At 36.6% G+C, this 15,427-nt stretch overlaps 1 long non-coding RNA gene across 1 annotated transcript in view; it reads right to left on the bottom strand.

Moving 5' to 3' along the window:
• Window positions 1-439: 439 nt before the first annotated feature.
• LOC132500974 (uncharacterized) overlaps window positions 440-15,427 on the bottom strand; it is a 76,291-nt gene continuing 61,303 nt past the window's right edge. The window contains exon 2 of the long non-coding RNA XR_009534103.1: window positions 440-7,138. This is a non-coding gene — a long non-coding RNA (uncharacterized LOC132500974). The remainder of the gene's footprint in view (window positions 7,139-15,427) is intronic.

Below are 15,427 nucleotides of genomic sequence, written 5' to 3'. Positions count from 1 at the left end.
GTCTTCATTCAGTCATCTATCTATTCAGCCATCTGTTTCATCCATTCATTCATCCATTCCTATTGTGTGTGAAGCATACTAGGCATTAGGAAAATTCTACTAAAAGGTGATAGGAATTGAGTAAAATAGGAAATTTTTTCTGATGACTTCTGAATGTGGGTGCTTTCTAACTTTATTTCTCACTACTGGCAGCAGCAAATGGCCCATCTGCATGTCTGCTTTCCCTCTTTGTTCCTATCTTAAGAGATAGTACCACGGAAAGCCTGGACATAGATCTGCATAGATTGCGACCTAAGGCAAAGCAGGGTATACTAAAGATAGGTGTCTTTCTGTTCTAGAATAACAAGCTCTATTTAGGTCCAGAGATTCAGTGACTTTTCTCACTCAGGGCAGAGCATATTTTTTTTGTTTTGCTTTTCTAATAATGATTCTCACAGTCTTTATTTTTAACTTTTAATTTTATATTGGAGTAGAGCTGATTAACAATGTTGTGATAGTTTCAGGTGCAGAGCAAAGTGACTCAGTCATACATAAACATGTATCCATTCTCCCCCAGACTCCCATCTCATCCAGGCTGCCACATAACATTGAGCAGACTTTGCTGTGTTATACAGTAGGTCCTTGTTGGTTATCCTTTGTAAATATAGCAGTGTGTACATGTCAGTCCCAAACTCCTTAACTATCCCTTCCCTCCACCCCAGTAACCATAAGTTCATTCTCTAAGTCTGTTTCTGTTTTGTAAATACGTTCATTTTTATCATTTATTTTTAGATTCTACATATAACTGATATCATATGATATTTCTCTTTCTCTGTCTGACTTACTTTACTCAGTACGGCAGTCTCTAGGTCGATCCATGTGGCTGCAAATGGCATTATTTCAATATTTTTATGTGGCTGAGTAATATTCCATTCTATATATGTACCACATCTTTACCCATTCCTCTGTCAATGGACATTTAGGTTGTTTCCATGTCTTGGCTATTGTAAACAGTGCTGCAATGAACATTGGGGTTCATGTATCCTTTTGGGCCAGGCTCTTCTCTGGATATATGCCCAGGAGTGGGATTGCAGGGTCATATGGTAGCTCTATTTTTAGTTTTTTTAAGAAACCTCTGAACTGTTCTCCACAGTGGCTGTGCCAATCTACATTCCCACCAACAGTGTAGGAGGGTTTCCTTCTCTCCACATCCTCTCCAGCATTTACTGTTTGTGGATTTTTTGTTGATAGCCATTTTGACTGGTGTGAGGCAATACCTCACTGTAGTTTTGATTTGCATTTCTCTAATCATTAGCTATATTGAGCATCTTTTCTTGTGCCTCTTGGCCATCTATATGTCTTCCTTGGAAAAATGTCTGTTTAGGTCTTCCACCCATTTTTGATTGGGTTGCTTGTTTTGATGATATTAAGCCACATGAGCTGTTTGTAAATTTTGGAGACTAATATCTTGTCAGTCACATCATTTCAAATATTTTCTTCCAATCTCTGGGTTGTCTTCTCATTTTGTTTATGGTTTCCTTTACTCTGCAAAAGCTTTTGAGTTTAATTAAGTCCCATTTGTTTATTTTTGTTTTTATTTCCATTACTTTGGAAGTCGGATTAGAAATGATATTGCTGCGAGTTATTTCAGAGTGTTCTGCCTATGTTTTCCTCTAGGAGTTTTATAGTGTCTGGTCTCACTTTTAGGTCTTTAATCCATTTTAAACTTATTTTTGTTCATACTATTAAAGAATGATCTAATATCATTTTTTTACATGTAGCTGTCCAGTTTTCCCAGCACATTTTTTAAAAAGACTGTCTTTCCACCATTGTATAGTCTTGCCTCCTTTGTTGTAGATTAATTGACCATAGGTGAATGGGTTTATTTCTGGGCTTTCTATCTTGTTCCCTTGATCTATAGCTCTATTTTTGTGCCAGTACCATACTGTTTTGATGACTATAGCTTTGTAGTATAGTCTGAAGTCAGTCAGGGAGCCTGATTCCTCCAGCTCCACTTTTCTTTCTCAAGATTGTTTTGGCTATTCAGGGTCTTTTGTGTCTCCATACAAATTTTAAGATTTTTGTCCTATTTCTGTGAAAAATGCCATTGGTAATTTGATAGAGTTACATTGAATCTGTAGATTGCCTTGGGTAGTATAGCCATTTTGAGAAGATTTATTCTTCCAGCCCAAGAATATGGTATATCTTTCCATCTGTATGTATCTTCTTTGATTTCTTTCCTCAGCATCTTATAGTTTTCGGAATACAGGTTTTTGTCTCATTAGGTAGGTTTATTCCTAGGTATTTTATTCTTTTTGGTGCAATGGTAAATGGGATTGTTTATTGAATTTCTCTTTCTGATCTTTCATTGTTAGTGTATAGAAATACAACAGATTTCTGTGTATTAATTATATAGCTTGCAAATTTACCAAATTCATTGATTAGCTACAGTAGTTTTCTGCTGGCATCTTTAGGATTTTCTATGCATAGTATCATGTCACCTGCAAACAGTGACAGTTTTACTTCTTCTTTTCCAATTTGGATTCCTTTTGTTTCTTTTTCTTCTTTGATTGCCGTAGCTAGGACTTCCAAAACTATGTTGAATAATAGTGGTGAGAGTGGACATCCTTGTCTTGTTCCTGATCTTAGAGGTAATGCTTTCAGGTTTTCACCATTGAGAATGATGTTTGCTGTGGGGTGTCGTATATGGCCTTTATTATATTGAGGTAGGTTCCTCCTATGCCCACTTTCTGGAGAGTTTTTATCATAAATGACTGTTGAATCTTGTCAAAAGCTTTTCTTGCAGCTATTGAGATGATCATATGGTTTTTATTCTTCAATTTGTTGATATGGTGTATCACACTGATTTGCATATATTGAAAAATCCTTGCAACCCTGGGATAAATCCCACTTGATCATGGTGTATGGTCCTTTTAATGTGTTGTTGGATTCAAATTCCTAGTATTCTGTTGAGGATTTTTTTTTTTTTTTTTTTTTTTTTTTTGCGGTATGCAGCCCTCTCATTGTTGTGGCCTCTTCCGTTGCGGAGCACAGGCTCCAGACACGCAGGCTCAGCGGTCATGGCTCATGGGCCTAGCCGCTCCACGGCATGTGGGATCTTCCTGGACTGGGGCATGAACCCATGTCTCCTGTATCGGCAGGCGGACTCTCAACCACTGCGCCACCAGGGAAGCCCTCTGTTGAGGATTTTTGCATCTATGTTCATCAGTGATATTGGCCTATAATTTTCCTTTTTAGCTGTATCTTTGTCTTGTTTTGGTATCAGGGTGATGGCATCAAAGAATGAGTTTGGGAATTTTCCTTCCTCTGCAATTTTTGGAACAGTTTCAGAACTATAGGTGTTAGCTCTTCTCTAAATGTTTGATAGAATTTGCTTGTGAAGACATTTGGTCCTGTAATATTGTTTGTTGGGAGTTTTTTAATATCAGTTTCAATTTCAGTGCTTGTGATTAGTCTGTTCATGTTTTCTAATTCTTCCTGGTTCAGTCTTGGGAGACTACATTTCTAAGAATTTGTCCATTTCTTCCAGGTTGTCCATTTTATTGGCATACAGTTGCATATAGTAGTCTCTTATGATCCTTTGTATTTCTGTGGTGTCAGTTTTAACTTCTCCTTTTTCATTTATTATTTTATTGATTTGAATTGTCTCCCCTCTTTTTTCTTGATGAGTCTGGATAAAAGTTTACCAATATTGTTTATCTTTTCAAAGAACCAGCTTTTAGTTTCATTGATCTTTTTCATTGTCTTATTTGTCTCGGTTTCATTTATTTCTGCTCTGATTTTTATGATCTCTTTCCTTCTACTAACTTTGAGTTTTGTTTCTTTTTCTTTCTCTAGTTGCTTTAGGTGTAAGGTTAGGTTGTTTACTTGAGATTTTTCTTGTTTCCTGTATTGGGACCTGTATTCCTATGAAATTCTTTCCTTTTTTCTTAGAAATGCTTTTGCTGTATCCCATAGGTTTTGGATCATTGTGTTTTCATTTTCATTTGTCTCTAGGTACATTTTTTATTTCCTTTTTGGTTTCTTCAGTGATCCATTGGTTATTTAGTAATATATTGTTTAGCCTTCACGTGTTTGTATTTTTTATTTTTTTATTTTTTGCACTACACGGACCTCTCACTGTCGTGGCCTCTCCCGTTGCAGAGCACAGGCTCCAGATGTGCAGGCTCAGAGGCCATGGCTCACGGGCCCAGCCGCTCAGTGGCATGTGGGATCTTCCCAGACTGGGGCATGAACCCGTGTCCCCCACATCAGCAGGCAGACTCTCAACCACTGTGCCACCAGGGAAGCCTGTGTTTGTATTTTTTATAGTTTTTTTCTTGTAGTTTATTTCTAATCTCAGCATTGTGGTTGAAAAACATACTTTATATGATTTCAATTTTCTTAAATTTATGGAAGCTCACTTTGTGGCCCAGGATGTGGTCAATCCTGGATAATGTTCCATGTGCACTTGAGAAGAATGTATATTCTTCTACTTTGGGATAGAGTGCTGTATAAATATTGATTAAGTCCATCTGGTCTAAAGTTTCATTTAAGGCCTGTGTTTCCTTATTGATTTTCTGTTCAGATGATCTGTCCATTGATGAAAGTGGGATGTTAAAGTTCCCCACTATTATTGTGTTACTGTTGATTTCTCCCTTTATGGCTAATTAATATTTGCCTTATATATTTAGGTGCTACTATATTTGGCGCATATATGTTTACAATTGTTATGTCTTCTTCTTGGATTGATCCCTTGGTTGTTATGTAGTGTCCTTCTTTGTCTCTTATAACAGTCTTTATTTTTAAGTCTATTTTGTCTGATATGAGTATTGCTACTCCAGCTTTGTTTTGATTTCTATTTGCATGGAATACCTTCTTCCATCCCCTCACTTTCAGTCTGTATGTGTCCCTAGATCTGAGGTGGGTCTCTTGTAGACAGCATATATATGGGTCTTATATTTGTATTCATTCAGCCAGTCTATGTCTTTTGGTTGGTGCATTTAATCCATTTACATTTAAGTAATTATCAATATGTGTGTTCCTATTGCCATTTTCTTAATTATTTTGAGTTTGTTTTTGTAGGTCTTTTTTTCTTTCCTTCCTCTTTTGTTCCCTTCTCTTGTGGTTTGATGCCATCTTTAGTGTTGTGTTTGGGTTGCTTTTTCTTTTGTGTGTGTGTATGTATTGTAGTTTGGGGTTTGCTGTTCCCATGAGGTTTTGATGCAACAGTCTATATATGTACAAGGTTGTTTTAAGTTGCTAGTCTCTTTCCCACCTAGAGGATTTCCTTTAGCATTTGTTGCAAAGATGGTCTGGTGGTGCTGAATTCTCTTAGCTTTTGCTTGTCTGTAAAACTTTTGATTTCTCCATCAAATCTGAATGAGAGCCTTGCAGGGTAGAGTATTCTTGGTTGTAGACTTTTCCCTTTCATCACTTTAAATATGTCCTGTCACTCCCTTTTGGCTGGTAGAGTTTCTGCTGAAAATCAGCTGATTACCTTATAAGGATTACCTTGTATATTATTTGTTGCTTTTCCCTTGATACTCTTAATAATATTTTTTGTCTTTAATTTTTGTCATTTTGATTACTATGTATCTTGGCATGTTTCTCCTGGGTTTATCATGCCTGGCATTCTCTGTGCTTCCTGGACTTGGGTGGCTATTTCCTTTCCTGTGTTAGGGAAGTTTTTTACTCTAACCTCTTCAAATATTTTCTCAGGTCCTTTCTCTCTCTCTTCTCCTTCTGGGACCCCTATAATGTGAATGTTGTTGCATTTAATGTTGTCCCAGAGGTCTCTTAGGCTGTCTTCATTTCTGTTCATTCTTTTTTCTTTATTCTGTTCCACAGCAGTGATTTCCACCATTCTGTCTTCCAGGTCACTTATCCGTTCTTCTGTCTAAGTTATTCTGCTATTGATTCCTTCTAATGTATTTTTCATTTCAGTTATTGTATTATTCATCTCTGTTTGTTTGTTCTTTAATTCTTCTACATCTTTGTTAAACATTTTTTGCATCTTCTTGATCCTTGCCTCCATTCTTTTTCCGAGGTCCTGGATCATCTTCACTCTTATTATTTTGAATTATTTTTCTGGAATGTCACCTATCTCCACTTCATTTAGTTGTTTTTCTGGGGTTTTATCTTGTTCTTTTATCTGGGAACTTAATCCTCTGCCTTTTCATTTTATCTATCTTTCTATGATTGTGGGTTTTGTTCCACAGGCTGCAGGATTGTAGTTCTTCTTGCTTCTGCTGTCTGCCCTTTGGTGGATGAGGCTATCTAAGAGGCTTGTACAAGCTTCTTGATGGTGGGTAGAGGAACTTGTGGTGGGTAGATCTGGGTGTTGCTCTGGTGGGCAGAGCTCAGTATAACTTTAATCCACTTGTCTGCTGATGCATGGGACTGTGTTCCCTTGCTGTTGGCTGTTTGGCCTGAGATGACCCAGTACTGGAGCCAACTGGCTCTTTGGTGAGTCTAATGGCAGACTCTTTGATGGCTCACAAAAATGAGTACTTCCCAGAACTTCTGCTGTCAGTGTCCTTGTCCCGTGATGAGCCACAGCTGCCCCCTACCTCCACAGTAGACACTCCAACATTAGCAGGTAGGTCTGGTTCCATCTCCTATGTGGTCACTGATCCTTCCCCCTGGGTCCTGGTGCACAGAAGATTTTGTGTGTACCCTCCAAGAGTGGAGTCTCTGTTTCCCCCAGTCTTGTCAAAGTCCTGCAATCAAATCCTGCTGGCCTTAATAGTCCAGTTCTCTGGGGATTCCTCCTCTCCTTTCTGGACCCCCAGGTTGGGAAGCCTGATGTGTGGCTCAGAACCTTCACTCAAATGAGTGGATTTCTCTGGTATAATTGTTCTCCAGTTTGTGATTCACCCATCCAGTGGTTATGAGATTTGATTTTATCATGATTGTGCCCCTCCTATCATCTAATTGTGGCTTCTCCTTCGCCTTTGAATGTGGGGTATATTTTCTGGTGAGTTCCAGTGTCTTCTTGTCAATGATTGTTCAGCAGTTAATTGTAATTCAGGTGCTCTCACAAGAAGGAGTGAGCAAACATCCTTCTATTCCTCCAATTTGAACAAGTCTTGGGCAACCATGTGTTGATGCTAGGCCAAAACTCTAGAAATTGCTTGCAGAAGACTCTGCCATAGCTCTATAAAATGACATGAAAATATAAAATATCAATTTAAAAAACTTTGAGATACTCTTTCTTGTAGTAAATAAAACTAAGAATTACATTTAAAATTCATAAATGTTAGGCCTAAAGATAGAAGGGCAAGGTTGCATGGTTTTAATATATTGTTATGTTCAGTTTCAGAATAGTTTCTTGCCAAGGGATACCCAATTTTCTTACCCAATTATGTCTTTTTTTTTTTTGATACAGGAAACATGCATGTTTTGGTTAGGAATTACTTGACTTCAAAGATAAATCCACTGAAACAATGTTGAGAAGGAATGAAAGTATGTTGCAAAGATACAAGAGGCAGACACTTGACCCAGCATATAGAAAGTAATCAGCAACTAAGCTAGTTACTCTTTCTGTTATTTTCTCTCCTGGTGTCCCATGATCCCTTGTCTCCTTCTGGATGTCTGCATCCACATTCTCTCTTTAGACTGACTTTCTCTCCTTTGCAATATACTTGGAACACAAAGGACAACCCTGTCTCTTTACTTGTCTTCCCAGCTTTAGCACTTTGGGTCAACTGAAGAGTGTCTTTGTATACCAGTTTCAAATTCCTATTCAAGAGACTATGATTGACTTAGTTTAGCAAATCAATTTGACTCTCTTGAATCAGATACTACCCTTTCTCTAATATTTAGAATCTGGGAAATTTTCCTAGGGCAGTATAATCCACAGAATTATTTCCACAAAAACACTTCAAAGGAAAATAACCATGGAGTTCCATTTCTTTCTTTGAACTTATTTTCTTTATATACAGTAACTTTTAGTTTATGTAAAGTTTTTCCTCCCTGCATTTATGCAAAGTAATATGTTCTAAGTGAAAAAGAAGATTAAGTTTTTAAAATAACTAAAGTCTGCTGAGTCAATGATAACACATTACCGTGAGCAAGTTTTTCTTCCCTGCTAAAATGAAGCATTTTGTTATTATCTACCACCTCATCATTTATCCTGTGAACATCTTTAATGATGAATTATAACTACACATATTTCAATTTAATGTATTTTTTATCTAGAGACTTTCCCTTTCAACAGTTTCCATTAGCTTTATTTAATTGGATTTTATTAATTAATTTTAAACCTTTGATCAAATAATTTTAAGCTCTTATATGATATCTGGCTCATTGAAATCAGTCAAGCGGTCAAGGAGGAATTTGAAAAAAATAATTATTCCATTGCATACAGGTTAGTTTCATAAATTATCTGATATCTATCTTCTTATCTTATTATTGGATTTAGTAATTTTCTCTTTACCTAGTCTTATTCAACTCCAATTTAGCCTCAACGCTTCAGCCAGTGTTATTTTAAAGCAATATATCTGCTTATGACATTCTTTCTCTCTCTCAAAAAAAAAAATATCAGCTCTTTTGCTTATATGATAAAGCTCAATAACCTTCTTAGCCTGGCACCAAGACCCTTTAAAGACTATTCCCAAACTAATGTAACCTTATCTCCTATTGTTACTATTCCTTGAGTTTGTAATTCAGCCAGTCTGTTATTTCCCAAATAGTTCATGTTATTTAATACTGCACATGAAATAGTCCTCCTTCTAACCTAATTAATCTGGTGAACACCCTCCCCACCCACCTCTATGCCTTTGCACCACCTTCCTTACTTTCAGAGCCTAGCTTAAATGTCATTTCTTTGAGCAACGTTTCCTGAATCCCTCAGGAGGAATTATTCACCACCCAATTAAAGCGACAGTATCTTTGTATCATAATTAATTAGTTATATGACTGGGACTCCCACTCCCCCCAAATTGTTCTTTGCCTTGAGGGCTGTGACCTGGCTGGAAGCATTTCATCTCCAGAATCTAGCACATGGTTCACATGTGCTCAGTAAATGTTAACCCAAATGTGCTTATAAATTGATAAATGAATAGAATAAATGAATGAATGAATCTACTACAAATTACTTAGTGTGCTTTGTCAAGTTATCTGTAGTTTTTGGAGGGTTTTGATTTCTAATGAGTAAAGAGGTTATTTTTCTGTTTTTATTGCTATTTCTGCAATATGGCCTTGCTTATCAATATTTTCTAGTATAGTTACTAGGATAAGCTTTTCAAATTCTTTGTTAGTTTCCCAGTTAATTATTTGGTTTGTCATTTTGCCTTCTTTGCCATAGTTGAAAGGACACTGAGTTACTTTAGCCCAAATATTTTCCATAAAATAGTGTTTGTATTCTGATGCTTAAAAATTCAGAAATAGTCTCCTTTTTTTTTTTTTTTTTTGTGGTACATGGGCCTCTCACCACTGTGGCCTCTCCCACCATGGAACACAGGTTCCAGACACGCAGGCTCAGGGGCCATGGCTCACGGGCCCAGCCTCTCCACAGCATGTGGGATCCTCCTGGACCAGGGCATGAACCCGTGTCCCCTGCATCAGCAGGTGGACTCTCAACCACTGCACCACCAAGGAAGCCCCAGAAGTAGTTCACTTTTAAAATTTTGCTTATTTTAAAAATTTATAGTCCTCAGACTTATTTTAATGTTTAACCCTAGGTTGATTTCTTGATTATTTAAATAATAAACAGTACTACTCACCACATTCTCAAAATCATCAAGAAAATGTGTCCATGAAAATTTATCTTATATGTTTTCATTTTAGTCTATTCTCAAACATCTTGGGGGTGTTGTAAGCTCGTGGCTTTTCAATGCTTCAAGTCACATTATAGTTCAGTATTAATGTCAATCACACAGCAAACTGGATAATTTTGCAATGTGTACAGGTCATCATGATAACCCAGTGACCTAATTAGTTCATTCATTCATTCAGTAGGTGACCATTGTTTTGTATGGTGATATTTCAAAATATTATCTCAAAGTCATCCACAATATCTCTGATTAGAATCAAGAATAAATATGGAACATTTCTAATCCAAAATATATTTCGTCAGTTTACAGCTCCTTCTTATTCAGCTTCTAATTTTCATAGGGGTCTGCTAATCTTGACTAATTGAAATTTTAATATTTTAATATTAAATATTCATTCAATATCAAGGAGTTATTCATATCATCTCTTCCTGCACTGACTAAAATTCTGTGCCAGAATTTTAATGACAAAAATTATGCACCATCCCCCATTCTGGAGAGGATAAGCAAAGATTGTTGGTTATATGGGGTTAATCCTGACATCAGACACTTTACAAGTTAGTTGGGAAAATTGAATGCCACCAAATAACCGTGATATCCTTTTAAGGGAGAATAAAACAATGGTACATGAAACCATGGAGAAAGAAAAGAGTTCTTCTAGTTCTGAAAAATAGTCTTCTTGGCATAGGTAGCAAGCAGGAAGTACATTTAATGAACACCTGATCTGTGCCCGCCATGAAAAGAACACTCTACATAAATAAATGTATTCATTCTTCACAATAATTCTGTGAGGTAAGGATTATTCAGAGACGTTAAGCAATTCATTCTAGATCACACAATCTAGAAGTTAGAACTGTATTTGGACACACATCCATAGGATTCCCAACTTCCAAAGCCATGGAGGACAAAGAAGGGACAGGATTTCAACTAGCAGAGATAGCAGTGGTGGAGAAAAGATGCTTACATGTTCACATCTGTTCCTAATTACTTGGAGGCTTTACTCTCCCTTGACTTTCTTGAAAGCAGAATGGCATAGAAATTAAGAGCATAAAGCTTGAAGTCATATCAGCTGAGCTCAAGCCTTGGTCATGCTATAGAATAATATTTGAATTCGAGGAAAGTTACTTAAGTGTTCTGAGCCTCAAGTTCCACATGGGTTAAATGGAAGTAGTGTTGTGATGAAGATCAAATAAAATATTAGCACAGTGCTTGAGTAGTAGTATTTGCTCAGTAAGAGGTTATTATTTGTATTATTATTAATCTCTAGGCACAGGCTTAAAATTTTTAAGTATAGTGATCAGAGTTGCACGACAATGGTTGAACCTTGATTTCTTCTAAACTATTTTTTTTATCAATGAGCTATATACTCAGAGCACACCAACTCACTGAAATCTAGTCACTTATATTTATCATTAACTTACAAGAAACAGTTGCCTCAGTGGGATTTTCTTCTCTCCTGAATGTAGAAAATAGAAAATCAAATGACAGAAGCCTAGAAAATCTGTTTAATACCATTTGTCACTTGAGTTCTCTGGCTACACGTCAGCTGATCACAGGTTAACACAAAACAGAGGAAATGACCATAGAATATTTTTTCCAACTTATTGAGAAATAATTGGCAAGTATAATTGTATATACTTTAAAGTGTATGATAGGGTGATATATTAATATACACATACATTTGTGGAATGATTACCAAGGTCAAAATAAATAACACATCACATAGTTAACTTTGTGCATATATGTGTGTTGAAAACGCTTAAGGTCTACTCTCAGCAACTTTCAAACTTTATTAATTATAGTCACCATGCTGTATATTAGATCCTCAGAACTTATTATTCTTATAACTGACATTTTACAATCTTTGACCTATATCTCTCTATTTTCCTTTTCTCCCAGGCCCTGGAAACCACCATTCTATTCTCTGCTTCTATAATTAGCTTTTTTTTTTCTTTTTTTAATATTACACATATAAATGATATCATATCATACAGCATTTGTCTTTCTCTGTCTGGCTTAGCTTAATGCCCTCCAAGTTCATCCATGCCCTCCAAGCTCATCCATGCCCTCCAAGCTTAATACCCTCCAAGTTCATCCATGTTGTCACAAATGTCAGGACTTCATTTTTTATGGCCGAATAATATTCTATTGTGTGTGTATATATGTATGTATGTGTGTGTGTGTATATATATATATATATATATATATATATATATATATATATATCCATTTTTTGTGTGTGTATGTGTGTGTGTGTGTATCCATTCTTTATACATTCATCTGTTGACAGACCTTTAAGATGTTTCCATATTTTGGCTACTGTGAATAATGCAGTGAACACAGTTCAATACTCTGCTCAATACTCTGTAATAATTTAAATTGGAAAAGAACTTTAAAAATAATAGATACATGTATGTGTATAACTGAATCACTTTTCTGTACACCTGAAACTAATACAACACTGTTAACCAACTATACTCCAATATAAAATAAACATTAAGAAAAAATGTTGCAATGAACACAGTATGTTTTTGAAGAGCATTAAGCACACAGGCTCTTGTGTCATAAAGCAAGAAAAAAAGGCAAAACTCTACACTTGACAGACTGCATCTATATCCCTGTGTTTATATGCAGAGATGCATAAGATTAAAAAGTCAAAATGTGGCCAAAGAGTTTTTCATAGAGGATTCATTTAAAGTGAATCAGTATATATATATCTTTGGTTTTTGCACATTAAGGTCAACTTAATTTTTAGTGCAGTTAAATTGCCAAATTATTTTTACTGTATAATTTGCAATTTTTTCCTTCCCTTTTTTTGCCTGTAAAACTTTGAGAAAGAAGCATGTAACCCAATGTCATAGCTTAAACCCTCATAATATCCTGAGTTAATGCCAGTAGCATAAAGAGGTCAATGCATGCTCAGACATTTAACTCTCTAAATGTGTGTTTGTGTGTGTGTATACATATTCAGGATATTCTCAAATTGACTTTTTGGACAGTGCGAGCTTCTAATCAAGATTGTGAAACAACTTTAAATGAGGCTGCCCTTCCAGGAATTTTGCCTTAACTACTCACTCCCTATATAAAACAAGTCTTCTGCCTGTCATTTTTTCTAGGCCCTGCTATGAATCCAAACCAGGTGACTATGTGGATATGTTGGAGAGCAAAGTGACATAACACACCTGAGCTTCCATTTTGCTCAGGGCAGTGATTATTAATATAAGAAATCCGGAGTGATGTGAAATGGCCAGACTTTCAACAGAATTTATTGTTTACAGCTTTGGGGTCCCCTGGCCTTTACCAGCTGTTCCACACCTGGACATGGGGAACAGAAACATCCCTCTTCAATTTATCTTTCCTGGACTTGTTGCATATGGGATTCAGATGCCAGGTGACAGGGCTGGGAAGCAGCAGTGAGAGTCTCCACCTGCCCAGCTCTGAATTCCCCCAGAGAACCCTTGTACTGACTCTGGTGCAGACACCAGCTTTTAACAGTGTGTAAGCTTTAAGTCTGGGGGGAAAGAAAACTTATACAAAACTCTTTTTTTTCGTTTTAGTGTGTGATCTTTAGTCTAACCTGGGACAGATTGATTAAGTGAGCAGGAGACTGAAGTCTCCTGAAAGGTTCAAGGGCTTTGTCTTCCATGGGACATGAGTGCAACAAGCAGTTCCTTTTTGAAGGTCTTTTGTTGGATTTCTGTAACTCCAGAGAAGTTTCCTATGCCCTGAAATTCTGTTAGCTACATGAAGGTAAAAATCATTATATTCCCCAAATCATATACTGACTGGCACACAGTAGGCACTAAGAAAATGTTGTCTATCAAATGAATGAAAAAAATAAATGAACACAATATCACCCTTCTGAGTTCTAAGAGGCACCCTATGTACTTTGGTGGTTAAGAACACAATCCTTGGAGGGAAAGGGCCCAGCTTCTAATCATAGTTCTGCCAATTTTAAGGATGGGGCCTCAGGTAAATCCCTCAAACTCTCCAAGTTTCAGTCTCTTCTTCTGTAAAATGAGGATCATAATAATAACTGTCTCATATAACTGTTTTGAGGATTAGATGAGACAATGTATGTATAGCAAGGTAGGTTTCATTTCCCTTCCTACCTGATACCTGACATTTACCTATGCTAAAACAAATCAGAGTAGCTAAAGAGACCCCTTATTCATAATAGGATACAGGAGATATGCTATTTGAAAGTTAATCTTGGCAGCATTAAATGTCTCATTTTCTTTTACAAAATAAACTGGTGACCAGCCTATGTTGAGGGTCTGCATCCTCTTTGCTTCCGCTCTCAGGATCTGGAAACTCATGCAGAAGGAAAGTCCACAGAAATGAATGACAAAAGTATTTAGGTCCCCAAGACAATCCCTTTTAGGAGTCCTTCAAGCAATAACTATATGGTTAAGATTCTTCATTTGGTTACAAGACTGTATTCTAATTTTTAAACAAAATACGTTAAAACAACTTTAAAGGACAACCATGTAGTTTATAATGCAGAAATAATGCAATGCCAGAAATAAATAAGACAACTTTTTGAAATGCCATTATAAAGAATTGGAAGACTGCCCTGATGCTTGGCTACTCTTGCAAAAAATGTGGACACTGCTCAGGTAGACTTACAAAGGAAAAAGCCCATGGCAGATGAGGTAACAAAACACACATTTCGGTCTTTGTTCTTGCTCTTATACTTGCTGGTACCTGCTGGAAGAATTTTGTACCTCCTTTTCCTGGAGGAGTTGGATACAGCCCCTCCCAGAGACACACAGGGATGGGATAATGTGCACTTAACTCCTCCAGTATCAATGGTTCTCCTGAAAATCTTCACTCTTCCTTGAGGTATGAATCTTCTCCTTCTCTACTTTCCAAATCTAAGGAAGGTGGTAGATAGCATTCAGGCTAGCATTTGTTTTACTCTTTTTTTATGGGTTGTATTCTCTAAGAAAAAACACATATGCTTAGAATATATCCAGTTCTCAAGCCTACCATCAGAACTAGGAAGTCAATTTTCAACGAGCATATTACAGTGACTGATAACTTGTACAGGAAGCTGAATTTAAGAAGACATGATGCATATATATCTATAAATGAATCACTTTGCTATACACCTGAAACTAACACAACATTGTTAATCAACTATACTCCAATGTAAAATAAAAAGTAAAATAAAAGATGATACGGGAAACTCAGCATATATTAGAAAGTGACCCACTCTCGCTCCTGCCCAACTGACAGGAAACTAGCTTCTTCATGGTTCCCATGTCACTTACTCACTCTGTATGTCACCAACTAACAGGGGTATCCTACTGATAGTTGATCCACGCCCTGTGCTGGCCTCAGTATCTATATCACCTTTGGGACTTCTCTAATGGCACCAATCTCATACATTCCCAACTTCTGAAGCTGTTTGGAATTCAGTTTATATGAGAGGTACCACTTCCTCTCCACTTATTGGCAATGGAAGCTTAATTACATTCGTTTCTCAAACGAAGCAGAAATTTTAAATGACAGCTCTAACTATGAGAGAATCTATGGAAGAGAACTTTAACATGTGAATATCTCCCTTCTTTGGGGACATTAAGATACAAACAGTAGTGAACAAAACTCTCATTCTCCTTCTTGATATCTCATTCTGGATATGATCCAGCATTTCAGAAATATTCACA

This window comes from Mesoplodon densirostris, chromosome 13, assembly GCF_025265405.1.
Source record: "Mesoplodon densirostris isolate mMesDen1 chromosome 13, mMesDen1 primary haplotype, whole genome shotgun sequence".
Classification (NCBI taxonomy): domain Eukaryota; kingdom Metazoa; phylum Chordata; class Mammalia; order Artiodactyla; family Ziphiidae; genus Mesoplodon; species Mesoplodon densirostris.
This window is presented reverse-complemented; position numbering and strand designations above follow the sequence as displayed.